The 26770-nt window shown below is 38.2% G+C and overlaps 1 protein-coding gene across 6 annotated transcripts in view; it reads right to left on the bottom strand.

Moving 5' to 3' along the window:
* RAB1A (RAB1A, member RAS oncogene family) overlaps window positions 1–26770 on the bottom strand; it is a 126636-nt gene that overhangs the window by 83796 nt on the left and 16070 nt on the right. For all 6 annotated transcript variants that reach the window (XM_070572500.1, XM_070572503.1, XM_070572504.1 and 3 more), the window contains one exon: window positions 21860–21927. The gene's annotated coding sequence lies outside the window, so the exon portion shown is untranslated. The remainder of the gene's footprint in view (window positions 1–21859; window positions 21928–26770) is intronic.

Genomic DNA, 26770 nt, shown 5'->3' with positions numbered 1-26770 from the left:
ACACAAATTTCTCCATAAATATTTTTATTTCTTAGTGAAATGTTATAAAATACACAAATCTTAACTGTACGGCTAGGTGAAATTTTGGGAATGTATAAACATATTACATTATAAAACTTCACCATCATTCAGATTAAGAAATAGAATATTCCAGCAACCCAGAAATCTTCCTCTTGACCACCCCCTAGTCACTACTTACTGCACCATCCTGAATTCTAATGGCATTAGTTTTGTCTGTTCTTGAACATCATGTGAATGGAATCAAACAGTATCTACTCTTTTGTATTTTGCTTCTTCGACTTATGTCTGTTTGTGAAATTTACCGGTATTGCATGTAACAGTAGTTCATTGCTTTTTTTTAATTCCATCTTTAAAATATACAACCACTGTTTATCCATTCTTTTGCTGATGGGCTTTTGGGTTGTTTTCAGTTTATGACTTGTATACTGCTATGACCCTCCCTCTGTATGTCTTCTGTTGATTGTAGGTATGTGGCGGATATATAACTAAACATGGAATTGCCAGGTCACTTTACGTAGAAACTGTCTAAGGTTTTCTAAAGAGTCCCTCCCACCAGCAGTATATGATAATTCCAATTATTCCACCGTTTTTGCTAACACTTGGTATTGTCAGGTTTTTGTTTTGTTTTGCTTTCTGGTGTGTGTGTCCTCTCCTATTAGCCAAACAACAGAGGGTACTTCAAGAGAACACCTAGGACATTTTGACCTGGGCTCCTTGGAGTTTGTGTGGAACAGAGGTGAGTGCCAAATCTAGTTCTGAAAAAAATCCTCTGGGCCAAGGCAGCAGGTGGTGGCAGAGCACAGAGGGCTGTGCTGGATGTGGACTACACTCTCTCTGGGGCCAGGGCAAAGCATAGGTGCTTCTTATAGACCAAATTTGAGTCCTGAAGAGGCCATGAGAACCCTACAGAGAAATGGTCTGAAAGATGAAAGAGAGTGGCCAAAAATGGTAGTCAGAGGAGGGGCATTTCAAGGGTCCAGGGAGCTGTCATCAAAAGGCCCGGCTCAGGAATCTTTGAGGGACTGAAGGAAGGACCCCATGATAGGAAGGGCTAGCCCTGGGGATCCGCCTCCCCCAGAGGTCACCTTCATCAGGTGCCTGTCAGTGAGATCTTTCTGTCCCTTCCTATCCCAGAAGAGGAGCTGGAGACAACCTGTGAGATCTGGGGAAGAGGAGGAGAACCACAGTGGGAAAGAGATCCAGAAGCTGACCATGCCCTCTCCCCCACTGTTGTCCTCCCAGCCTAAAGTGGGCCAGAGCTGAGAGAAGGGGAGAAGGCTCCAATCAGGTGTGAGTGTGAAGTTGTGATTAAGACACTAGCCTGAACATTTGAATTACTAATATATGGCTGAGAAACTCCCACACTCCAAAACTTGCTCTCCCTGCAGAATTGCATGCTTCATTTAATGGCAACTGCATCCCTCCAGTTGCTCAGGCCCAAAGCCATTGAGTCATCCTTCTGTCTTCTCTCACATCCCACATTCTGTCCATCAATAAATCCTGCCATCCCTACTTTAACATGTTGTATGTTTTGAATAGGGGGAGGGGTCAAGTATGTTTTGGTGTTTTCCCATATTTAGGATGTCCTGAATTATTATTGCTGGCCAACTTTCAAGAAGATAAGAATTAGTACAGTCTGAGGTTTTCTAAGTTTACAAAGAAATGCTCTGTCCCTTCTTTTGCACATGCTTGTGTTACTAAAAGCTAAATCATCAAAATAAAGACCAAAACCTAAGAAAAGAACTAATAATGCTTTAAAGCAAAATGATTGTTGTTGCTACTATTTCATATAATCCAATACAAAAGAATTGTTGGTACAGGATAAATAACATAGATCCTGGGCAGATGAACTAAATCTGGTAGACGAAGGTTTTATTTGGACACAACTACCTATGAATATGGGTTTTAAAACAAATATAAAGCCTTAACTTAGAGTTTAATTGTATTTTATAATCATCACTGCCTTTACGTTTAAATATCTGTTTAAGTCCACTTAAAAAAGGAGAAATATGTGTTTGTGTGTGGGGTTTGTGAATATAAATGTAGTGAACCATGGCTTTTAAAAGAATACATTGTTTAGTTGGTATGCTTGTTAATCTAGCCAATAGAATTTTTTGTTGAAGAATTGAGCAGGTAATAGAGAGTTATTCATTTACAAATAAGAACTATTTCTCCAAATAACTTCAGTTACTTTAATTATCCTAAGATTATTTGTAAAAACTAAAATTTAAGGGATTCTACTTCCAGAATGGCAGCATGAGGTGCTCCACGAATCCAGTCCCCAGTGAAATAATCATCACTGGTGAAAATTACTAAAAACACCCACTTAAAGGCTCTGAAAATTGTCCTAAGTTTATACAGCAAATGAAGAAATAGTTATTCAAGGAAATCTACTCAATTTCAGTATGAACAGCAAGAGTCTAAGGCACTTAAGCCACAACCTGCTCCCTCTCTCTCTTCTCCAGCTCAGCTTGATCAAAGCTCCACTCCAGGCAGATTTGCCCAAGAAGGCAGGGCTTTCTTTCTCCTTAGTGCCTAGTCAAAGGATAAAGTATCTCAAAAGGAAGCGCCACCAGCATCTCTCATCTCCATCTCTGAGTTGCTGAGGCTAAATTCTTGATGAATGTAGCCAAGAAATTGAAGAGTCCCTTCCTCTACTCGTCTCTTACTCATTTGTTGGAGGCTCTACCCCTGGCACAGCTGACTGAGAATACTGGGGTCCCAGTTGCCCTTGCCCCAGCTCACTTGTAGGATGGAGGTTACATATCAGAAGTAGCAAGACAAGAATACCAGAGGCTACCATCCCTATCCAGCATCCTGTTTGTAAAGCAGTTAAACGTCATTTCCATCCCCAGCTCCAGAGCAATGGCTCAGAGATATCGCCTGGGAGGAAGCAACCTATAAGAGCAGAGAGTTCAAAGTTCTCTCCAAAGGAACTGATTTTATTTCAACTGGCATAAGAAAGAATCAACAAACTTGAAAATAGATTAATAGAGATTTTATAATCCAAACGACAGAGAGAGAAAAATGAAGGCAAGTGAAAAGAGCCACAGAAAAATGTGAGACATCAGTAAGCACACTGACATATGTGTAATGGGAGTAGCAGAAAAAGAGGAGACAGAAAGGACCAGAATAAATATTCAAAGAAATAATGATTGAAAACTTCCCAAATTTGATGAAAAACAGTAATCCACATGTTCAGAAAACTCAATAAACTCTAAGTATGATAAACTCAAAGAGATCCACATATAGACACCTCATAGTAAAAATGCTGAAAAACAAAGAAAAAGAGAAAATCTTGAAAGCAGCAAAAGAAAAACAACTAGTCATGAACAAAGGAAGCAAAATAAGACTAACAACTGACTTCGCATCTGAAACAATGGAGGTCAAAGGCAGTAGAATGACATATTCAAAGTTCTGGAAGTGTCAATCAAGAATCTAAGATCCAGCAAAACTGTCTTTCAAAAATGAAGGCAAAATAAAGCCATTCTCTCATAAACAAACCTGACAGAATTCATTGTTAGTGGACTTACCTTACAAGACATACTAAAGGAAGTTCCCTAGGCTGAAAGCAAGTGACTCCAGGGAGTAATTGAAATCCACATGAAAAAATGAGTAAAGGTAATTATCTAATTATGTAACTTTTTTAAAAAGTATACTTTTTAAAAAATAGTTAAGGAGAGTATACTTCTCCTCTTAAATTATTTTAAAGCCATTCTATAAAATAATGTGTCTATAATTGTATTGTTCAGCCTATAACATGTAGAAATGTATTATATTTGATGATAGTGGCACAAAGGAGATAGTGGGAGCAAACCTTTATGGAGTAAGGAAAGTACACCAGACGGTAATTCTCATCCACAGGAACTAGTGAAGAGATCAGGAATGGTAAATAAGAAGGTTAATATAACAAATTCTATAAAATATGTACTTGCTCTCCTTTCTTCACTTGGCTTCCTTACTAGACATAAAATTATATAAAGTAATAGTTATGACAATGTATTCTTGTAACCATGTGCCCTCTAGGACCAGATCAACTGACCCCATCTTATCAACAGAGTAATTGAGAGTGGTTTTTCAGGAACTTGGACCCCTTGTCCAGTTCAGGTCAGTTGAGACCACCAACCCATCAACTGGGCCTGTTCAAATGCCCAATAAGTGACCTTTTTGACATCAAAGGGCTGAGAATTCCACCCTTGGATCATGCTAACACCACCATTTTGTGAACATGCATTCTATGAAGAGCCATGAAGCTTGACTACTCTTGCACAGATAATCAGTTACGTCACTTCTCCTTTCCTCCAATCATCTCTCTCCACACTTTAGACCACTCTGTCCTTCATCCCATAAATTTTTCCCCAAGCTCTGGATCAGGGAGACAGATCTGAGAGTATATGCTTCCTGTCTCCTTGCAGATCAATCTCAGAAATAAAGCTACTTTTCTTTCCCCAAAGGCTGATGCTGTAATAATTGGCTCTCTATGTGCATTGAGTGGTGAGCCCTTGCTTGGTAACATTCTGAGTTTGTATCTTATATAGACATAATATATATAACAATGATAATACAAAAATGAGAGGAGAGAATGGAAATATATAGGAGTAATGTTTCTTTATCTCACTGGAATTGCGTTAGTATAAGCCTGAAGTCAATTCTGGTAAGGTAAGATGTGTATGGTGAGCCCTAGAGCAATCATTAAGAAAATAACTCAAAAAAATATTTAAAAATAATTAAAAGAATTAAAATATTACACTAGAAAATATTCACTAATGCAAAAGAAATCAGTAAAAGAGCAGTAGAGGAGCAAAAAGACATAAGATATTTAGAAAACAAAAGGTAAAATGGGGGCCAGCTCCATGGCTGAGTGGTTAAGTTCACACACTCTGCTTTGACAGCCTGGGGTTTGCCAGTTCGGATCCTGGGCTCAGACCTACACACAGCTCATCAAGCTGTGCTGTGGCAGTATCCCACATAGAAGAACCAGAATGACTTACAGCTAGGATATACAACTCTGTACTGGGGCTTTGGCAAGAAAAACAAAAAAAGGTAAAATGGCAGATGTAAATCCAAATATGTCAATTATAACATTAGGAGTGAATGAATTAAATAATTTAATCAAAAGTCAGACATTGTCAGACCAGATGTTTTTTTTTTGAAACTATATGCTAATACAACTTTAGATTTAAAGATACAAATGAGAAGCTGGAGTGTATACTAATATCAGATAAAATAGACTTTAAAACAAAAAAGGTTACTAGAGATAAACAGAAATATTTTATAATGATAAGAGGGATAATTCACCAGGAATTTATGACAATTATTATAAACTTATGTGCACGCAATGACAGAACCTCAAAATACATGAAGCAAAACTGACAGAAATGAAAGGAGAAATAGCTCAAAAATAATGATTGGCTACTTCAAAGCCCCACTTTCAATAATGAAAAGAACAATGAAGCAGAAGACCAACAAGGAAATAGAAAACTTGAAAACACTAAAAACCAACTAGATCTAAGACCCTACCTAAAACAGCAGAATATAATTCTTCTCAAGTTCATATGGAGAATTCTCCACAATAGACCATATGCTGGACCATAAAACACATCTCAGTACATTTAAAAGGATATAAATAATACAAAATAAATTCTCTAGGCGCAAGGGAATGAAGCTGGAAATCAACAACAGAAAGAAATTTGGGAAGCTCACAAATATGCAGAAATTAAACTACATATTCCTAAATAACCAATACGTCAAAGAAGAAATCACAAAGGAAATTAGAAAATACTTTGAGATAAATGAAAATGAAGATACAACATACCAAAATGTGTGTGATTCAGTTGAAGTAGTGATTAGAGGGAAATTTATGCCTCTAAATACTCTATATTAAAAAAGAAGAGGGGCCAGCCCAGTGGTGCAGCGGTTAAGTGTGCACATTCTGCTTTGGCAGCCTGGGGTTTGCCAGTTTGGATCCTGGGTGTGGACATGACCGCTTGGGATGCCATGCAGTGGTAGGCGTCCCACGTATAAAGTAGAGGAAGATGGGCATGGATGTTAGCTCAGGGCCAGTCTTCCTCAGCAAAAAGAGGATTGGCAGTAGTTAGCTCAATGCTAATCTTCCTCAAAAAATAAATAAATAAATAAAAATAAAAAAGAAGAAAGGTCTCAAATCAATAACCTAAACCATTATCTTAAGACACTGGAAAAAGGAGAGCAAACTAAACCAAAAGCAAAAAGAAAGAAGGAAATAATAAAGATTAAAATGGAAATTAGTGAAATAGAAATTAGAAAAACAATAGAAAAAATCAACAAAACCAAAAGTTGCTTTTTTTGCAAAATATTAACAAAATTAACAAAGTTTTAGCTGGATTGACCAAGAAAACAGAGAGAAGACTTATTGGTTAAAAACTAAACTGTTGATGGTGAACATGGTACAGTCTATATAGAAGCTGAAATGTTAATACTGTGCACCTGAAATTTACACAATGTTGTATGTAAGCCAATCTTACCTCAATAAAATATTTTTTTAAAAAGAGAGAGAAGACTTAAATTACTAAAATTAGAGATGAAAAAAGACACCACTATTCTTACAGAAATAAAAAGGATTATAAGGGAATACTATGAACTGAATGCTGATAAATTAAATAGATGAAATCAACAAATTCCTAGAAAAGACACGAATGACCGAAACTGACTCCAGAAGAAATAAAAAAGGCAATAGACTTATAAATAGTAAAGAGATTAAATTAGTAGCCAAAAAACTACCCACAAAGAAAATCCCAAGCCCTGATGGCTTCATGAGTGAATTCTACCAAACATTTAAAGAATTAGCACAAATTCTTAAAAACTCTTCCAAAAAGTGGAAGAGAAGGAAACACTTCCCAATTCATCCTGTGAGGCCAATATTACCTTGATATGGAAACCAAAGACATCACAAGAAAGAAAGCTACAGATCAATATCTCTTATGAACATATCTGCAAAAATCCTCAACAAAATACTAGCAAATCAAATTCAGCAATATATAGAAAGGATTATACACCAGGACTAAAGGAGGTTTATCCCAGGAATGCAAGATTGAATTAACATCCAAAAATCAATTAATATAATACACCATATCAATAGAATAAGGAACAAAAACCACATGATCATCTTAATAGATGCAAGAAGTAGCATTTCACAAAATTGAACACATTCATTATAAAAACACTCAAAAACTAGGAATAGAATGGAAATTCCTGAACTTGATAAAGGATATCTACAAAAATTCCACAACTAACATCACACTTAATGGTGAAAAACTGAATGCTTTCCCCTAAGATCAGGAACAAGACAATGATGTCTTCTCTCACCACTTCTATTCAGCATTGTACTGGAGGTTGTAGTCAGGGCAATTAGACAATAAAATAAAATAAAATGCATCTAAGTTGGAAAGGAAGAAGTAAAACCATCTCTATTTGTAGATAATATACTCTTGTCTATAGAAAATCCTAAGAAATCCACTAAAAAATTATTAGGAGCAGTAAACAAGTTCAGCAAGGTTGTATGATACAAGATCAACATACAAAAATCAAATATATTTCTATACTTTAACAATGAGAAAACCAAAATGAAATCAAGAAAACAATTTCATCTACAATAGCATCAAAAAATAAAATACAGTCAATTCTTGTTATTCACAGCAGTTTTGTTCCATAAGTCACCATAAACACTGAATTAGCATATACTGAACCATTGCTCCTAGAGGAAATCCAGGGTTAAGTTTCTGTGAGTCTCTGGTTACAGCATTTTCATCAGCTGGTCAATACATGACCTTGCCTATGTGTGTTTCTGTGTAAAGACACCTGATTTAATAAATATTGTTGATTCATTAGCATTGAACTCAGAACCAATAGCACTATAACTCGTGCCTGAATGAAGCTTATCTAACACATGTAGTTTTCCAAAAAGTCACATACAGCTTTCTGTGCTCAGGAACACCAAACAGCACTTCAGCACTATGCTTGGGGGCCATTTTAAACAGTGAAATCAGAAGCAAAAAGCACAAAAAATGTGGAAAATGTGGCACTAAATAGACCATGAAAAAGACACTTGTTTACAGTATAAGAGCTGAAAAAGGAAGGCAGAACATAGGCTTGTTTGACTTCAGCTGGGAAGGTGTGCATCAAGCAATTCAAACTTTATGCCACTCTGTGCATGTCGATAAATGACTGCAAAAGTCCTACGGGTATTGATTTTGGAGTCACAAATAAATGTTAGTGAATAGGAGAATTCACAAATACAGAATCTATGCAAAGTGCAAAAGCTATGCTCTGGAAACTACAAAACATTGTTAAAAGAAGTTAAAGAACACTTAATAAATGGAAAGGCATCCCATAGCCATGGATCAGAAGGCTTAATATTCTTAAGAGGTCAATCTTCTTCAAATTGATCTACAGACTTAACACAATCGCTATTGAAATCCTAGCTTGATTCTTTGCAGAAATTGACAAACTGATCCTGAAATTCATATGCAAGTTCAAGGGACCCAGACTAGCTAAAACAGTCTTGAAAAAGCAAAGCAGTTTTGGAGGAGGACCCGCACTTTCCAACTTCAAGACTTACTACAAAGCCACAATAATCAAGACAGTGTGGTACTGGAATAAGATAGAAATGTAGATCAACGGAATATAATTGAGAGTCCAGAAATAAAGCCTCACATTTATGGTCAATTGATTTTCCACACAGGTGCTAACATAATTCAATGGAGAAAGAATAATCTTTTCAGCAAATGATGCTGGGACTATTGGATATCCACACACAAAAGAATAAAGTTCATTCCTTACCACAAATCATATAAAAAAATTAACTCAAATGGATCAAAGATCTAAGTGTAAGAGCTAAAACTATAAAACTCTCAGAAGAAAACGTGGGCTTAACTCTTCATGACCTTGTATGAGGCAATAGTTTCTTAAATGTGACATCTAAAGCACAAGCAACAAAAGATAAAATTGAGAAAGGGACTTGTATCTAGAATATATAAAGAACTGTTGCAACTTAATGAAACACATCACCCAGTTAAAAACGAGCAAGGGATCTGAATAGATGGTTCTCTAGAGAAAATACACAAATGGCTGATAAACACATGAAAAGATGCTCAACATCACAGGATGGCTGTAATCAAGAAGACAGATAACAACAAATGTTAGCAAGGATGTGGAGCAACTGGACTTGTGGGAAAGTAAAAGGGTACAGCTGCTTTGGAAAACAGTCTTTAAACTGTTCTTTAAAAGGTTCTACTGGAGTCACTATGGATCCAGCAATTCTACTCCTAGGTATTTACCTAATAAAAATGAGAATAAAAATACATTTGCACAACTTATACATACGTACAAAAACTTGTACATGAATGCTCATAGCAACATTATTCGTAATAGTCAAAAAGTCAAAATGGCTCAAATTTTCATTAACTGATGAATGGATAAGCAAAATGTGATATACCCATACAGTGGAATATTATTCAGCAATAAAAAGAAATGAAGTACTGATACATGCTACAACATGGATGAACCCTGAAAATATGCTAAGCGAAAGAAGCCATTCACAAAGGGCCATATAATGTATGATTCTGTTTATACGAAATGTCCAGAAGAAGCAAATCTATAGAGACAAAAAGTATATTAGTAGTCGCCTAGACCTGGGGGAATGGGGGAATTGGGGGTGATAGCTAGGGGATATAGAATTTCTTTAAGGAATTATATTCTAAAATTAATTGTGATGAAGGTTGCACAACTCTGTGAATATACTGAAAAGCCATTGAAGTGTACATTTTGCAAGGGTGAATTGTACAGTATGCAAATTATATATCTTAAAAAAGCTGTTTTAAAAAAAGAATTGAGTTACAAATTTCTAAAAGGATATTGATGAAATTATAATTCAAAATAACCAAGATAATAGTGCTTGCAGGTAGCCTTATCTACAAGACTATGAGAAGATCTGAAAAATTATTTAATCCTGTAAGATATTTGAACAATGAGAATGTTGAAAATATTAATTATGGTATTTTTCTCCTTGATCATTTTCTCTCCTCCCTTTTTCTTTTTCTCACCAAATCATGTTTTTATGTCTTTTTAAGTCTTATACTGTATTGATTTCAAAGTCTTTTTCAATTCAGGTAGAACTCCGTGAACAAAGAGCATAGAAACCAATAAAAAGAGAATTGTTTTATTAGATATACATATATAAATTTAAATTATTACAAATTGATATAATATGAAAAATGATTCTAGTTAAAGGAACATAGTAGATTTCCATCATTTGAATCCATCCTTTGAAAAACCTATCATGTATAAAAAAGACTAATGTTTCTCACTTGTTTTACCTTCAAATTGGTTTCTTAATGGGAATAAGAACCTCAGACAGTCAAGTAAAGTTAAGGAAATTATTATTACTATTATTATTATTTGAGGAAGATTAGCCCTGAGCTAACTACTGCCAATCCTCCTCTTTTTGCTGAGGAAGACTGGCTCTGAGCTAACACCCATGCCCATCTTCCTCTACTTTATATGTGGGACGCCTACCACAGCATGGCTTGACAAGTGGTGCCATGTCCGCACCCGGGATCTGAATCAGTGAACCCCGGGCTGCTGAAGTGGAACATGAGCACTTAACCACTGTGCCACAGGTCTGACCCCCAAGGAAATCATTTTTAAAACCCATTTGTCTATGCTGTCTGAGAATTACGTATTTGTCTCCTTTAATTGGACCTAAATTCTAAAGCCAAATTATGTCTTTTTATTTCTAAATCTCCCTTTACCATTAGCAATTGCTGCAATTCCAGAGTTGTGAACAATTTGGCTGTGCTTTATGTAAGCCTTTTTATTTTAAGCTTATTTAAATCAGTTAGCCCTGGGTCTAATAACACTCAAGAATTTCTGTATGCTTTCTTTGATAATGTGTTCTAGAAACCAAAGCTGAGACTGAAAATATCTTATGAAGCAAGTAATGTTTTTTCTCTCTTTAAAACTTTTGCACATAGTTAATTTATGTCATCCGCTCAGTTCACCTTGTTGGATGAGAACTCTGTCACTGAGGTTTGAGTCTTTGTTATTCTGAGGCCAGGGCATTCAAGCATCAGAGACAGCTGTAGAATCCATAAGGAAGGAGCGAGAAGGAAGGAAAGCAATAACGAAAAGAGCCTAGAAGGATGGAAAAGCATGGTCTGCTTTGATGGGCTCTGAGAAGACAATTATTGAAAATGACAGAAAGCATGCTCTCGGCACAGTGAAGGCCTGTCTCTTCACGCAGGAACTCAGAGGGCTCCACCTAAGAGATGGGAAACATAATGAAAGAAGAAAAGCAGACCAAAAAAAGAGAGAGAATGGTAAAAGCAGAAACAGGGGCGATTAGAAACACCCAGCAAAAGGCAGAACCCAGAGATGGAGAGCTACAGAGGGAGGGCAGAGGAGCAATGAGTCTGGTGGAGATGGAAGTGAACAAGTGAGGGCTGCTTCGACAAGGAGGCTGAGCCCAGCCATTGACCTGAGAGAGGAAGAGAGGTGGGAACACCAGGTAGCAGGTGGAACAGCCCTCAGCTCTGAGGAGGCGGAGGGCTGAACGGGAAGGGATGGGGGAGGGCTCAGCACATACACTTGGGTATTTTTAGCACCAAAGCCAGGACAACTCAACAGTTTGGGTGGAATGGAGAAAAGTAGGTGGGAGAAAGGTTTATGGAGGGTTGTGACAAACTGAATTACTCATTCCTGATTCTGACATTTCCTTTATTACACAGTTCCCACCTGCTTTCTTACAGGAGGTGGGAACAGCATGAACACAAGTGCAAAGACAGGAAATTACAGGCATAACGGGGGGCAGGGAGTAGATGAATTTAATTAAAATGGAAGATTTTTTATACAGGGGAATGGTAGCAGAAAAGACTAGAAATCTGGGGCAGAGTCAGACTGTGAAAGTCCTCACATGGCAAGTTAAGGAACCGGGCCCCAGCAAGAAAGCAAAATGATGAGCACGGTGTTTTACAGAGAGAAGTTTACCAACACAAGACAGAAAGGAGGGAGAGAGAAACCAGAGGCAAGAAAATGAATTAGAAGGCTCAGGCGCTTGTAGTCCGGAGCAAAGGCCTTAAAGATGTGCATATAATGCAATTCTGCTTCTGGGAATTTACATCTTAAGGAAATAATTATGTACAAAAAGATTTAACTACTAAAGATGCTTTTTGCAACGTTGTTAGAAATCATTTATAAAATGTTTCTGAAAACAATTTAAAGAGCATCTTTAGCTGCTAAATCTTTGCACGCATTCTTAATTATTTCCTAAAGTTCTATCTATAGAGTCAAAACCTCCAACATTGCTAATGAAAATAAATTATTATGATTTTTCTTAGATCCACAATACTAAAATGACTAACAAAGATATAGCTATATAGCTACACACACACATACTGCTGTATGAGCTCCTGAAGACAGACGTATCAATGCATTGCTCAAATATATTGGTATTGGAATTGAGAAAAAATTAGTCTCCCATAGTTACTGGAGGTTTCCTCCATGAGCACCATCTAAACTGACATGGGAGCGGGGCAGGCAGCCCCAGGGGCGGGCGAGAACCCTTCAGAGGGCATGTCAGGGGCAATTACTTAACCTTTCATATCTTTTATCTCATCTCTAAACTACACTGTAAATTCAATGAAAGTAGAGACAAAACACCAACCAGAGGAAGAAAGAAATAGGATTTTTTAAATCATCAAACAAAATTTTTTTCTCTCACTGGGCCATTCCTGACCCAATTCCAGTGGTTAGCCAGTCCCATGCAACTGGCTTGTGTTTAGGTTACCTCAACCAATGACTGTTATAAGGGTGATGGAATTACCCTGATTGGGTTAAACCCATCAGAACATTCCCTGGGAGCTGGAGATGGGGATCCATCTGTATGCCCCTCAAGTCTTGTAGCTGCTACATTATTTGCAATGAATGGATGGTTGTTGGTAAAATAAATACCTTAAAGATTAAATTGAAGCCTATGATAGCAGAATTCAAATGTCAAGAGAAACTGCATTGTAATGCAATAAAGGATTTTGCAGACATGATCACAGAACTGCTGACAGTGATTTGAGAAATCTTGAAGAACAAATGAAATACCAAAAGACTAGACATATGTAGACAGTATTAAAAGATGTATGTGGGCAGGATGGTGAGGGGTAGTTGGGAGATCAACTCTACCAATTAATCAACTTTAACTATAGGAGAGTGGTTCTCAACTTTTGAGTATTTGAGACATTTTTAAATACTACAATTCTTGATAGCAAATGTCACTGGATGAAATTATATAGAAGTTAACAAAAGTTATATAAAACAAGTCAGCAATAATGACAAGGTACTAGCTACCCCGAGATAAACATATCTGACATTCATTGTGTAGTGGACGGCTGCTGCTTAGGTTTCCCAGCATCCATTCCCATTCTTCTGGGAAAACAGCACGCCAGAGTGCCCGTGGAGAGCCACCTCTCCTCTTTCTCTATCTATGTGGTTAGAGCACTAGGGGTTCTTCCTAAGTCAACAAGCGATTCCCATCCGCTTGGCCACAGTGATTGGTCCAAACCTGGCCAATAAGAATGAGGACCAGGATCTTTGTTTGGCTTTTGGAGGAAAGAAGCTCCTTCTTTTCTTCAGGACTTGAAGCAGAAAGGATGTAGAAGAGAGCTGCTGCTGTCCTTTAGGCATCACGGGCTGGGAGGTGGAGGAGGGAACGATGGAGTCTGGAACTGCCAGGAGCCACCAGGTGGAGCCTGAGCTCAATGCTGAGATAACCTCATATGGGTCATATCTAGCTATGCTGGAAAATTTATTTCCCTGGGCTTTTCAGTTATGGGAGCTGTGTTGACTATACCTTCTTATTTTCTGTATTCTTGATGCTCTGGCATTTGGGGCTTTGATCCTGGAGAGACTGCTTCTCCCAGGGCTAGCTAATTACTAGAGATAGCAAATGACTTCCCTCTGCTCCTCCTGGAACACGCACACCCAGAGCATGCCTTTGATATACAACTAACCAATCCAGAGCCCACATCCCAAATCATCTCCTTTATCAAACTCTCACCCACCAAGCCAACAGTCCCCCCTGCCCTAAATCACACCAGGACCAAGTACCAGGCAACTAGAGACCACCCCCATAGACCAGAGCCTACTGAAATTAATCAAACTATCCGATCCTAAACTTACTCAGCATCCTTACCCTGCCTCGCCCACTCCTTCCTATGAAAACTTTAATAAAGCCTCTGGGCCATCCTCTCCCCTCTTGCCCCTTCCTGCCTCCTGACCAGCCTCGGTCCTTCCCCATGTGGCCCTGCATGGCATGCCGTGCCCCCTGTTTCTAGGGATCTGAGAGCATAAACTTCCTTCTTGACAATCATTTCCGTGTCTATGTGTCTTACTATACCTAATTAAAACAAATCCTGTGTAAGTTTTTGAATAGGAGCCAATAAATTCCTTTCTTATTTTTTTTAAAGACAATTAGAGTTAGGTTTTTTTGTTGTTTGTGTTAGAACAAGTCCTAACTGATACATGTAACTGTTGCACTAGGGTTGCCTCCTGGGGCTGTTTGGTTGTCCAATAAGCATCCGTTTCCACTTCTTTTGGTAGCTGCATTCTGGTGTCCTGTTACAGATGCTTCCTGTTCTCAGTCCTCGAGCAGCAAGTGGGTATCTTCCTTCCATCAGGGGTTGAGAGTGTGACCAGGACCAGCCAAGTATTGGAATACCGTTCCCCTGGTCACAGTGATTGGTTCAGGGGATGTCATTTGACCAAATTTGCCTAATTATAATGAGTCATGAGAAAAGACTTCTTTTCTACTTTTGAACCCAGAATGATATAGGATGGAGAACTTCTGACATCATCTTATCACCTCAAGGTAAAAGCCTGCCTGAGACAAAGCGAACCCGGTGGACATAACCAAGAGATGGAGAAAGAGAAATTGAGTGCTGATGCCGTTATTTGAGTCTCTGATCACACCATGTTGAAGTTTACCCCTTACACTTTTCCATTGTAACAGTCAACTAATTCCATATTCTGATTAAGCCAGCTTAATTTAATTTTATTAAGCCAATTACTTGTTAGAGAAAAGCCTCTTATAAAATTTTAACTTGGTCACTCTTCAGTGCTATGTCCTATTTGAAGAGAACCGTTTATACTTCTGACCTGTAAGCCCTGGAGAAATTTTGATGGGCAGACCAGGCCTAACTAAGATGAACAGAAGGTGCTAACAAGGGACATAGGCAGACATCACACTGAGCCAGCCCATCACGAATATTCCACAGCTAACCTCTCAAGGTTTTCTAGAGAATCCATAAACAACTCAGGTTGTTGCTAGCTGCCTCTAATCAGCACTGACCTAAGAAAAGGAAAACAAAGCTCATTTGTCCTAAACCGTATTTTTTTCTTGACTTTTTCTCATTTTCCTTAAATAAATCCTGTTCTTGTTTTTCTTAGAATCAACCTGTCTGTTTATCCTCCTTGTACACAAATAAAATAGCATGCTAAGGGGCTGGCCCGGTGACGCAGCGGTTAAGTGCGCACGTTCTGCTTCAGCGGCCTGGGGTTCGCTGGTTCAGATCCCAGGTTCGGACATGGCACAGCTGTGTCCGGCATCCCACATATAAGGTAGAGGAGGATGGGCATGGATGTTAGCTCAGGGCCAGTCTTCCTCAGCAGAAAGAGGAGGATTGGCGGCAGATGTTAGCTCAGGGCTGGTCTTCCTCAAAAAAGAAAAAAAAAAGCATGCTAATAATTAATTCTTTGAATTGTTCTTTGATTTTGCTTTGACAATTTTATTCTCCCATAGCTAATTTATTATTGTTCTGGGATACAAGCAATCTTTCTTTGGTGTCTGCTTTTTGTCACATTATAAATCCTTTACCTCAAAGCAAATTAGATGCTGCTTTGTGCCTAGCCCCTACCTGGCTCCAGGTCACGGCAGACAGGCATCCCGTAACCATATGTATACTCAGTTATGGGAAAGATTAATGTTTCACATTAGTTAAAATGTTGTGGCACTCTTGAGGAAGATTCACGGAAGACCAGTTTGCTGCCAGACAAGCAAGTTTGGTGTTGATCCCCAGTACAATTTTAGGATAGATTTCTACATGAATGCTTGGTGAGTTCTTCTGAGAGGAGGTGGTGGGCAATAAGAACCAGTAGAAGAGTATTAAGAAAAGTCAATTTAATTTTTGATTGGATTAATAGACTGAAAGACCAGAGAAACGCCAATTCAAAGAAGGAATCCAACATGGTCTTTCATGATATTTTGATTGGCAAAATAAAGTAACATGGGCCATTGCGCACAGCTAATTGAACAATCCAAAAAACTATCAATTTTTTCATTTAATTTGCATAAATATTTATTAAGTATCTACTATGTACCAAGTAGATAATATAGAATAAATGCCTTATTAGACTTCTTAATAGAATGATCCAGGAGCACAGAGAGGCATCAAATGCAGGCTGAGTATAGCTACTCGAGGAACTATTATGCCAATGGTAAATATCATGCTTAAGAAGATTCACAATAATATTAAAAAATGCTGATATATATAAAGTGGAAAAGTGGAACACAATATTATATAGAGATTTTAATCTTAATTATGAAAATCAAATCAAAGGATACATAGAAAAATACTAGAAGAAAACGCACCTAAATTTTGTCAGTTGTCGTCTCTGGGTAGTGAGTTATCAGCTCTATTTTTTCTCTTTTCTAAACTTCTACCTTTCCCCATCATGGTTTGCCTTACTTTTATAATAAAAACACTTTAAAGTTTATTATAAAATTTGTTAAACATATTAAAAATTAGATAGAAAAGTACAATGAACTTCTATATACTTATCTCCCAGATTCAGTTATCAAGATTTTACCCCATTTGCTGAATCTATCACTTTTTTTCCCCAGAGTATTCTAAAGCAAATTCCACACATCATATCATTTCACTTGCAGACACTTTGTTAAGAATCTCTTTTAAAAAATCTATTTTGAAATATACATATTTATTTATATATGTAATATTTTAAAATATTTTTTAAATGTACTTTTTTTTGCATAATCACAATGCCTTTTTAGCACTTAACAAAATTAGCAATAATCCCTTGGTATCCTTGGTATACCATTTAGTCCCCATAATCCTATTTCCCCAATCATCTCAAAAATGTCCTTTTTTTAGTTGATTTATTCAAATTTGGGTACAAATAAGGTTTACACATTATAATTCGTTGTTGTATCTCTTAAGTTTCTCGTAGAGAAATTTAGAGAATTCCCCCCCCACACATGCACTCACACACTTTTCTCATGACATTGATTTGTTGCAAAAACTGTTAATTGTCCTATAGACTAGTCTACATTATGGATGTGTCAGTTTGCTTCCCTGCGGTGTCATTTAACTATTTCCTCTATCTTTTGTATTTCCTCTAAGTGGAGGTTACCTCTGGAAGCCCAATTAGATTCAGGTTCAACATTTTGGGCAGAAACACTTAACAGGGAATGCTCTAAAAGTTCTTGTACTTAAAATAAATCTTAATCTCAACATGCTAGAATTACGGTCCCGATTCAAGAAGATTTAATTAACCAGAATAAGTTTAAAAACACCGTTTTAGGTTGCAAGATTAACTCTCGAAGCACAGATTGAGGACAGCTGGATAAACACGCGGGGAAAAAGACCAGAAGGTTTTAACTGAACGCTGCAGGCGGCAGCAGCCACTGCAGAGGGTGAGAATACAGTGTCGGAGCTGGACAGATAGGTTTGAACTCTGGCTCTGCCTCTTACTGGCTGTGTGACTTCTGGCAAGTTAGTTAACTTCTCAGTTTCCTCACTGATTATAATAATATTATAGCCAGTGCTCAACAAATATTGACAGCTAGTATTTTTATTATCTCTAAGTATGGGAAATACCATGCTAGAAAAACTCTTGCAACGTGCACAAGTCAGGTACAAAGATATTCATCACAGCAAACTTTGCAATACACAAAAATAGGACAAAAATTTAAATGTTCATAAATTGAGGAGGGGATAAATATAATGTGACATATTCATATAATAGAATCCTATGCAGTAGTTACAAGAACTAGGTCTCTGTGTATTAATTTGGATGAATTTCAAAAACAGAATGTTGAGTGAGCAATCAAGCTTACAGAATGACACCTTCAGGATGATACTATTTATGGAAAAGACACATATGTACAAAAATCAACACTAGAAATTTTACACAGGAACATGTATGTAGGTAATGGATATTTTTTGTACTTGACTTTTGAAGTATTAAATAATTGTGGATAAACAGGAAGTTGCAAAAAGAATAGTATAAAGAGGTCCTATGGATCCTCGATCCAGTTTCCACCAGTGATAATATGTAAGTAGAGTTCAATATCAGAACCAGGAAAGTGACTGATGCAGTCTGCAACCTTATTCAGATAGCACCAGTTTGGGGGTTTTTTTGGTGAGGAACGTTCGCCCTCAGCTAACATCTGCGCCAGTCTTCCTCTATTTTATCTCTGGATGGCTGCCACAGCATGGCTTGATGAGTGATGTAGGTCCATGCCCAGGATGTGAACCCATGAGCCTGGGCCACTGAAGCGGAGCATGCCAAACTTAACCAGCACACCACCAGGCTGGCCCCCTAGATCTCACCGGTTTTCGGTGTTTTTTTTAAAAATGTTTTTTGGTAGGAAGAGTGGCTCTGAGCTAACATCTGTTGCCAATCAACCTCTTTCTTTTTTTTCTCTCCAAAGCCCCAGTTCGTAGTTGTATATCCTAGTTGTAAGTCATTCTAGTTCTATGTGGGATGCCACCACAGCATGGCCTGACGAGCAGTGTGTAGGTCCGTGCCCAGGACCAAAACAGATGAACTCTTGGCTGCTGAAGCAGAGTGTGCAGACTTAACCACTTGGTCACTGGGCTGGCCTCCTCACCAGATTTATGTGTACTCATTTGTGTGTGTGTGTGTGTACTTCTATGCAGTTTCATCACATATGCAGATTTATGTAACCACCACCACAATCCAGATATGGAACTGATTGATCATCACAAACTCTCATGCTAGAATCATACCCATCCTGCTCCCCTACCCCATCCCTGACACCTGGCAACCTCTGATCCATTCTCTACCTCTATAATTTTGTCATTTCTAGAATGTTATATAAATGAAATTAAACAGTATATAACCCTTTAAAAATTTTTTTTCACTCAGCATAATTCTCTTGAGATCCATTCAAGTTGTTGTTGAGTATATGGAAAGTTTGTTTCTTTTTGTTGCTGTGTAGTGTTCTACTGTATGGATATACCACACTTTGTTCAGCCATTCACTCACTGAAGGACTTTTGGGTTGTTTCTAGTTTTTAGCCCAAAATAAAACTGCTGTGAACATTTCAGTGTAGGTTTCTGCGTGAATGTATATTTTCATTGCCCTGGAGTAAATGCTCAAGTGTATGACTGTTGGATTGTACGGTAAGTGTATATTTAGTTTTATAGGAAATTGGCAGACCATTTTCCAGACCGAGTGCATCATTTTATGTTCTGACCATCAGTGTATGAGAGATCCAGTTTCTGCATCCTTCCCAGCATTTGGTGCTGTCACTATTTTTTATTTAATCATTCTAATATTCTAATTGGTGTGTATCCATATCTAATTGTGGTTTTAATTTGCATTTCCATAATGACTAATGATGTGGAATATCTTTTCTTGTGTATCTAATGGATATTTTTTTCTTTTTAAGATTGGCACCTGAGCTAACAACTGTTGTCAATCTTTTTTTTTTATTCTTTTCCCCAGAGGCCCCCAGTCTATAGTTGTATATTCTAGTTGTGGGTCCTTCTGCTTGTGCTATGTGGGATGCCGCCTCAGCATGGCTTAGATGAGCGGTGCCATGTCTGCATCCAGGATCCAAACTGGTGAAACCCTAGGTCTCCGGAGCAGAGTGCGCGAACTTAACCGCTCGGCCACAGGGCTGGCCCCTCTAATGGATATTGCTGAAATGATCTTTAAGGATCCACCAAAATGTAAAGTAATATTACTTCTGGGGAAGGTGAGAGGGAACTTGGAAGAATTATGAGCATAAAAAGGGACATGAAGTACATCTGCAATGCTCTGTATTTTAAAATAAGAATGAATTCGTGTGTTATTTATGTAATTAACTATTAATTAAAACCAAAAAGAAACACAGAATAAAAAAAGAGTATTTTATCATAGAAAAAACTCAGACTTCGAATCAGACAGACTTGGTTTGAAGTCTGACGTTCCTACCAGCTGTGGGACTTTAGGTAGGTGACTTTAACCTCTCTTAGTCTCAGTTCTCTTACCTGTAAAACAGTGATAATAGCACTCACCCCATAGGATTATTGTCAGATGGTAGTTAAATTAGATAATACATTGAAAGGGCTTAGTATAGTGTGGTAGAACAGAGTTGCTCAATGAATAGTAGCTCCTGTCCCTACTAAGAATGAGACTTTATTATTTTCTTTAGTGTTTATTTAGACCATTGACTCATCTTAATCTCCAGTAAATGGACTAGTATTCATTTGCAGGAATAGTGTCGTGCTGTAACATGCTTTGTGATCTCATTCCATGCTTGCTAAATGAGTAATAGATGACACTTTCAAGTTGTACAAAGTTGACACTAGCAAGTCTCTAGTAAACTCTTTTCCTTGAGGTCCTCAAAATTTATTAAAATATCTGTAATGCTGGGGCCGGTCCCGTGGCCGGGTAGTTAAGTTCGCGCACTCCACCTCGGCAGCCCAGGGTTTTGCTGGTTCGAACCTGGGCACGGACATGGCATCGCTCATCTGGCCAGGCTGAGGCAGCGTCCCACATGCCACAACTAGAACCCACAACTAAAAATACACAACTATGTACTAGGGAGCTTTGGAGAAAAAGGAAAAACAAAACATCTTAAAATATCTGTAATGCTTAACAAAGCCTTTTTCTACATCAATATGATCGTCAGACCAAATTAACAATGGAAAGTGTTCCCTTCCTATAAACCAAGCAGTAAAGAGCAATCATTTATTCTTAAGAATGCCCAAACAGGTTGGAACAGGACTCTGCTTCTCTGTGATGACTTCACATTCCAAGATAAAATCTCATCCAGATATTCAAAATGAAATCCAAGTCCTCTGCAGTGTGTGGTCAGTGAGGGTATCATGTTACCAAAATTATATGTCTGGCCTCCAACATGAGTTAGGCCACCTTAATGTACTCAGGTTTCTCCACCATTGGAGATGACCAGTCTATGGTCAATGACAACATTCTTTTAGGCGCCAACACATTGCTTTTATAATATACAGTGGGAATTCAACTCAAGTATAATGTATCAATAATCCATGTTTACCTGAACAAATATAAAGAAATGAGCACATTTCTAGAAATGTTAACGCAGGTCATGGGGGTGAAAGTGGTGAATCTTCTTCTGATAATTAAGGAGAAAAAGGAAACAAGGGAAGGGGAAAAAGGGAGGAACAAGTATTTGAGGTGAGAATATCTGATCATCTTAACGCTCACCCTAGTTAGAACATCCCCAGGGGAAAAACAAAAGGGAACACGAAGTTCAAGGTCGTAACTGTGATTTGTAAAATAATAACACCTTTTTAAAGTTAAAAGAGTAATGCATTTATTAGGGGCAAAAACCAAACAGAATAGTATAAAATGAGAAAATTTTTTAAAGTCTGGCCAGGATCACAAAACTAAGTCTTCCTAAAGTGAAGACTAGAACCCAGGTCTTGTAATTCATGGTTCAGTGCTCTTTCTGCTAGATTTGTTATTCCATGATATAACTATATTCATTATTCCATCGTCTAACTTCTCTGCACCTCAGGCTACTTACCTTCAAAATAAGGGGGTTATAACAAATCTGAAGGTAGTCATGGGCATCAGAGGGCTATCTTCCATATTCTGCAAAAGAACAGTGATACTGTTATTTCATAATAGTGATACTGATTATCTCAGGGTGTGCCATGACGGCTGCTGGAGCACACCTTAGACAGTCACTCACGTGCTGAGCACGTAGAGTATGTGCTCTGCCTCGCAACAGTTCAGAGCAACAGCCGTAATTCGCATCAACGTGTCCTCAATGGGATCCTCGTGCTGAAAAGATTGGAAACCAGTGGACTAGATGGCTGTGTTGTTTTAGCAGTGGCAGAAAGAGAGTTAAGTCCCCGCTCACTCCTCTTGCTATCTGTAACTTATCTGAACAGCCATAACCAGCAGATGAGTCAGAGTTGGAAGAGGGTTCATGGCTTCATCTAGGAGTTACAGGTAAAGATCTCAGCTGGACTCATAAAGACCACAACGCAGATAAGAAGTAATCCCGGGAAGGCAGAAGAAACAGACCTTAGGCCTCCAGGCCAATGGAAGAGGCAGGGCCTGTGCCTAATCTTAGGTTCCACCTCTATTTTCTTAAACTCACATACTTTTATTTTAGACTTGTTTGTTAAGCTTCCAGGCCTGAAACAGCTTGTGACAAAAGCTCATGCTGTTCCACCCGCTGCCGTTGGGAGATTTGGCCATGAACATATCCCTTTTTAATCTTTCTTTAGAGGTTTAAATTTGCCACTGCCCCCGCAAGCCTTGTGTTTCTTCTCTTCAATAGCAAATTATTAATATCAGGTTTTGATCACAAAGTTGAGATGACAGAGTATCTTATTTAGGTTACAGATATATAAATCCTGAATTTAATGAAATGTTTATTTTATCTAGGTAATCTGAATGATTCTTAAATTGAAACTTTTTCTGTTCTGATCATTTACTTTTCTTTCAGTGATGACAGATCACTTGGAAGTCAGAAGCTTATATTTTCGTGTCAGGCACACTTTTTCCACCTAAATCATGTGAAAAGAGAAACTCAAACCTACTTGGTTAAAAAAACTATTTAGGGGAGCTGGACCCTTATTAAAAAGTCATCTATTAATAGTCAAATTCTGAGAGCAATGACAGCCTCAGGCAACAACATGAATGAATGACTCTTGCAAACATGTTGAGTAAAAGAAATGAAACAACAGAATATATACTGTAATGATTCCATTTCTATAAAGTCAAAAATAGGCAAAATTAATCCATGTTGTTAGAAGCTGGGTAATATTTTCCTCTTGAGTGGAGAGGTCGGGCAGCGACTGAGAGGAGGTGTGGGGATCCTCTGGGGTGCTTGTAATAGTCTAATTCTTGACCTGGGTGTGGTTACATAGCTGTATTCACTTAGTGATGATGTCTTGAGCTATAAAAGTATCATTTGTGCACTCTTCTTCATGTGCATTATACCTCAACAAAATTTATTTTGAATTCTATGCACTTTTTAAACATTAATTTTTAACATCATGGGAAATATATCAAAACATTCCTCCTATTAAAAAAAAGGAATATTTTAGTTGAAGTAAGTCCTTTTTGATCCCCTTCAAATCTTGTATTCTCCCAAAACGGTATCAGTTTATCCTTTTTACATATATTTACATACCTAAGTAAAGACATATAGAAAATATAGTATCATTGTGAGTGTATATTTTAATTTTAAGCTCTGTGCTTTTTAAAAAACTATCTGGATTAATAGACTTTGCGTTGTTTCTTTCAATAATACAGGATATCGGCAAGATCTATCACCAAGAAACCTCTAATAATCTTCACTAAAATGATATATCATTATATAATAGGCCCTATAGATCTAAGCTTTATCATATATATTATGTTGGATATATGTTTACTTTTATATATGTTATATATGTGATATACATTTTATTATAGTGCAGATCTATTATGAAACTTACAATAAAAAATAAAATAAAACAGTTATTATTACCTGTTGATTAGCAAGCCTCAAAGACAGAAAATTAAACTTGTAAATGGAAACCTATAAAAATCAACGGTATGTTGTTGATGTCAGTATCATGGTGGAGTGACTTGTTCCCTTTGTCTCTCCCCTCTAAGTTACAAGCAGCAAGACATCCATCAACCAACAAAGGACTCCCTGCACAGCACACCAGAGCACCCGAGAGATCCAGACATCTATACATCTGAAAGTGGGTAGATTGAAACTCTGGGAGGCAGTGAAATTAGGGGATAAGCCCCATCCCCCTCCCTCAGTGGCGGTGATCCAAATAGTGGATACCCTAGGCAGTGGTGGTGGTACCCTGACCTAAGGCTTCAAAAAGTTGTGCTAGGGGTTGGCCCCGTGGCCGAGTAGTCAAGTTTGCATGCTCTGCTTCAGTGGCCCAGGGTTTCACTGGTTCAAATCCTGGGCATGGACACGGCACCGCTCATCAAGCCACGATGAGGCGGCATCCCACATGCCACAACTAGAAGGACCAACAAGGAAAAATTCACAACTATGTACCAGGGGGCTTTGGGGAGAAAAAGAAAAAATAAAATCTTAAAAAAAAAAAATTTCACTAGTGTTAGAGACAAGAGGATGCAGGAGCAGAGGCATTCATGGCTTAGCCTCTGCCCCTCCCCCAGCAGTGATGGGAGGCACCTGCAACCTGATGCTTCAGGAAACACAGCAGTACCCATGACCCAGCCCCTAATGGTGGCATTCCCGACACCAGCCCTACCAGCAAAGGGGGTTGCATACAAGATGCCAGGCCCCTGGCAGTGGCAGCAACACTTGTGAACCCAGTGCCCCCAGCAGTGGTGTTGCCAGCACCCCCAGATAACCCAGGAGCAGCAGTGCTGGTGGTACACATGGCAGCAGCACCTGAGTCTGTGGAGACCCAGTGGGGGAACATGAGTCCAAGCAAACCCAGAAGCAGCAGAGTGTTTGCAGCCTGGTGACCCCAGTGGTGACACTCATGACTGCAGCAACATTGTAAGCAGCAAGGCACCAGCAACCTGAGAGACACACTGCAGCACAAGGAGGGCACTAACAATGCTTCTGGCAGAGGCAGTGGAGGGCAGAAAGTGCAGCTCTCAAATACAACCAGAAGAAGCTCAGAATCAAAGTAACCAAAGCCTTACCCAAATATGAAAGATGTTTACTACCACAAATGTCCTGGCAAAAGATCAACTCCTCCAGCACCATGAAGAATGACACTAACACAGTAGAGCAGAAAGAAAATGACAACTCTCCAGAAACCAAACTTGAAGTCACAGAAGATTGTGATTTAGCTGACAGAGAATTCAAAATGCCTGTCATGAAGAAACTCAGTGAGGGTCTGATCCCATGACCTAGTAATTAAGTTTGGTGCACTCTGCTTCAGCAGCCCAGGTTCAGTACCTGGGTGTGGACCTACACCACTCATCAGCAGCCATGCTGTGGTGGCGACTCACATACAAAATGAAAGATTGGCACAGATGTTAGCCCGGTGGGGGGGAGGGGGTCCTCCTCAGGGGGAAAAAAAGAAAAGAAACTCAGTGAGTTACAAGAAAATTCAGAAAGACAGTTCAATGAGCTCAGGAATAAAATGAATACACAGAAGGAATATTTTACCAAAGACATTGAAACTCTAAAAAAGAAAAAAAAAACAAACAGAAATTCTGGAGATGAAGAACATAATTAATGAGATGAAAAATAAAGTAGAAAGCATTGGAAATAGACCAGACTATATGGAAAAGAGAATTAGCAAACTTGAAGATCGACATCTAGAAATGATTCAGATGGAAAAGGAGAGAGAAATAAGATTTTTTAAAAATGAAGAAATTCTACAAGAAATATCTGAATCATTTAGGAAAAGCAACATAAAGATAATGGGTGTCCAAGAAGGAGAAGTGAGGGAGAAAGGAGCAGAGAGCTTATTTAAAGAAATACTAGCTGAAAACTTCCCAAACCTGGGGAAGGAACTGGATATACAAGTATATGAAACTAATACAACTCCTAATTCTCTCAACGCAAAAAGACCTTGTCCAAGACACGTTATACTAAAACTGTCAAAACTCAATGACAAAGAAAGAATATTAAGGGCAATCAGAGAGAAAACAACTTACAAAGAAACCCCCATCAGGCTATCAGTGGATTTCTCAGCAGAATCTCAACAGGCTAAGAGAGAATGGAATGATATATTCAAAATATTGAAAGACAAATAGTATCAACTAAGAATACTTTATCTAGCAAAGTTATCCTTCAGATATGAAGGAGAAATAAAGGCTTTCCCAGACAAACAAAAGCTGAGGGAGTTCATTGCCACTAGACCTTCCTTACAAGAAATGTTGAAGGGTGCTCTCCTTCAACAAAAAAGCAAAGGTATACAAAGCTTTGAGCAAGGCGATAACAAGACAGACAGAATCAGAAAATTGCAACTCTATATTAGAATACATTAGTAAACACTTAATGGTAACACAAAGCTTAAACAGAAAGAAAGAATAAAAAATAACTGTAACCACTTCAATTTGATAACAAGCTCACAATACAAAAAAGGATAATTTGTGACAACAAAAGCATAGAAAGACAAGAGGAGAAGGATGGAACCTGTGTAGCCTAATAAGATAAGATGCTATCAGCAGAAAAAGAGCTATCTCACTTATAAGATCTTTTATACAAACCTCATGGTAAGCACAAAACAAAAAAATCAGAGCAGAGTCACAAAACAAAACACAAAAGAGGAGACTAGAGTAACGTCAGCATCGTGGCAGAGTGAGCTCTTCCCTTAATCTCTCCCCCTTAAGATACAACAAAAAGGACATTCATAAACCAACAGAGGACATCCACACAAAACAATAGACATCTGAGAGATCCACACAGCCATACATCTGAAGGTGGGGGTGCTCAACCCCCCCAGGAGGCAGTGGAAGGAGGTAAGGGGATTTCCTCTCCCTC

This window comes from Equus przewalskii, chromosome 14, assembly GCF_037783145.1.
Source record: "Equus przewalskii isolate Varuska chromosome 14, EquPr2, whole genome shotgun sequence".
Taxonomy (NCBI): Eukaryota; Metazoa; Chordata; class Mammalia; order Perissodactyla; family Equidae; genus Equus; species Equus przewalskii.
Note: the sequence above shows the minus strand (reverse complement) of the source record. Positions and strands in the feature narration are given on the sequence as shown.